Consider the following 2,916-nt stretch of genomic DNA (forward strand, 5'->3'; position numbering starts at 1 on the left):
AGTTCCTCGAAGGTCCAAACTTCACCAAATTTTGCACGGAGCTCACGAACAGAAGCATCTTGCACCGCACAAAAATTGGAATTTTTTTAACTCTTTTTATATTTCAAATCAAGGTATTGTTCATTGTGCTCATCCGAGTCCGGGCTCTGGGTTGAATTATCGCTATTTTCCCTGGAATTGCCCCAAAGTAGTTTGGAACCAACTCATGCCTCGAGGTTGTGATTTCAGCACTTGTAGAACCTCTCTCTGGTGTTCTGCCCGCGGCATGGACGCATGTCACTACATTCCTTCCACGGTCCGCACAGGGTACTATGGGGAGAGCGACAGGATCAGGAGCCTGGTTTGCGTTGGTCATTTGCAGCGGCGAGGGTTCTTGCTGGAATTAGGGATCGGGCCATGCGAATATGGGAGGTCCATAAAATATCTTTGCTGGTGTGGCACAGTCGTGGAGCGGCGTGATGGACGTTGGTGGTATTTGCAGTTTATAGGAACACGAACCATCAATACATACTGGCACAAGACATCGTGGTTGTCATGCACCGAGCGAAAGTTGTTGTGCACGCGGTTCTACCATACTGCTATATGACCTTGAATACTTACTTTGGACGGACCATATGGTACTGCTAAAAATCAGTCGACGAAGTCTCAGTCGACTCATAGACCATTAGATCTACTACTGCTTTTAGATGCGTGCAAACTGCTTTTTATTTGTAAATTGGCCCATGTAGATGGACGGACTAGTGGGCTGCTTTCGTGTCTTGTTTTTCTTATCAGCTTTGGGTGGGCTAGGCAGGGGAGTGGCGGGCTTTGAACGGTGTATCTTTTTTTTTGCCTGCGAAGTTTACAAAGTTTAAGAAATGAGATGACATGCATCTTAAATACTACACATAGGAATAGAAAAAGAGATGCCTTTTGATTCACACCATAGGATTTTTTCCATTAAGTATAGGCTAATGTTTATTTTCCGATGAAATGTGAAGGATAGGAAGAATTCCTCCATATGAATAAGATTTCATTCCTACAAACCAAAGAGCCCTGAAGGAATTTTTCCTATAGAAATCCTATTCTATGAAAATCCTACAAAATTCCTCCAGACCAAAGGAGGCCTAAGAGTGAAAAGGAAAAGAATTCATACACTGCAGTAACATGTTTTGTGAGCTTTTCTCCTTTTCCTTTTTCCTAGAATCCGTGTGCGTATGTGTGGTTGTTGTTGATAGAAAATATCCCTAAATGTATAGTGTTTTATGTAGTTTTTCTAGTGCAGCATCCATTTTTTAGAACCAGAATTTCCCTTTTCCATATGTGCGTACACGCACGCATTTTTGTATAGAACAAGCACCCATGTCTCCTTTTCTAGGTTTTTTAGCTTTGGCTTTGTGTTAAGTATGTCAGTCTAAAAGAAGTATAGATGGAAATATCTAATCCAAAAAATCTATTTTATGTGAATTTGTTATTCTTAGTTGACCAAGAATTAGCCAAGTCTTAGTCGATTCGGTAGCAATGGGACCTCTATTGTAAGTGTTGCCCCAGAATGCAACTCCATGTCTTCAAAGCGACCAAGAATTGGTAATTTTTTGTTTGTTTTATTTTTTCTCTCATGTCCAATAAGTTTGCTTCCATTTTTCTTTTTGGTGATGGGCTGTTTTAGGGTGTGTCTAGTCCGCTCCTTCGTTCTTCTTTATTTTATGCGTAGGCAGGGATGTGTGATAGCCTGGCCTTTTCTGGATTTATTTATGTGTTTTTTATTTTATTTTCTTGCTTCTTATTTATCTTTTCATAAGTGATTTTTAACAAAAAAAATATCGGCGTTCTTGTGACATTGATTTTATTTTGCATTTGTATTTTTACCATTTTTCTTGTTTCATTCTTAATTTTATTTTGTTCATTTATTTACTTTATAAAAAATCCATGTTTCTTATTTATTTTATTTATATTTTGTCTTCTTAGTGCATTTAAATCCTTTTCTTGTATGCCCACTATTAGGCGCAATTGTAAGTGTCGCCACCGAACGTAATTTATTAGTCTTTTGTCAAGAGAAGGGCAATTGCATGTCTGTCCCTCGGCATCCAACTACAAGTGTCGTCCCCTACTGCAATTGCATGCCCACATACCCGACTGCAACTAACATTTATTTTCTAAGTGCGGTGGGAGAGGGAGGGGGAGTTGCATGTGCAATACTAGGCTTGCAACTGCAACCGTCGCCTTTGAATGCAACTGCATGTCCCCCTTCCGATTGCAACTGGCCTTGTGTTTTTTGTCAGAGAGGGGGGGGATTGCATATCCAAAAGTAGTCTTGCAATTACAAGTGTCACCCTCGGCTGGAACTGCATGCCTACACACCCGACTGCAATTGCATGCCCACAAACTCCACGGCAACCGACATTTTTTGATTTGTTAGTGGGCGGCGAGAGAGTGGGAAGTTGCATGTCCGATACTAGGCTTGCAACTCCAAGTCTCGGCCTCGATTGGAACTGCATGTCCCCTATCGACTGCAACTCGCCTTGTGTTTTTGATGAAGAGGGGGTGAATTGCAAGTTCCACAATACGCTTGCAACTACAATTGCATGTACAATAGTAGTCTTGCAACCGCAAGTGTCGTCTTCCACTGCAATTGCATGCCTATACACCCGACTGCAACTGAATTTTTTTCTTTGCAATTGCATGCCTACACCCCCGGCTGCAACTGAACTTTTTTGGTAAGTGAGCGGCACGAGATGGGGAAGTTGCGTGTCCGACGATAGGCTTGCAATTACAAGTGTTGCCCTTTGTCTGCAACTGCATGCCTACACACTCGACTGCTACTGGCCTTTTTTGGTTTTGTAAGGGAGCAACATGGAGGGGGAGTTGCGTATATATCCGATACTAGGCTTGCAACTGCAATTGTCGCCCTCGACTGCAACCATATGCCTACACACC

Source organism: Triticum aestivum, chromosome 3A (genome assembly GCF_018294505.1).
Source record: "Triticum aestivum cultivar Chinese Spring chromosome 3A, IWGSC CS RefSeq v2.1, whole genome shotgun sequence".
NCBI lineage: Eukaryota > Viridiplantae > Streptophyta > Magnoliopsida > Poales > Poaceae > Triticum > Triticum aestivum.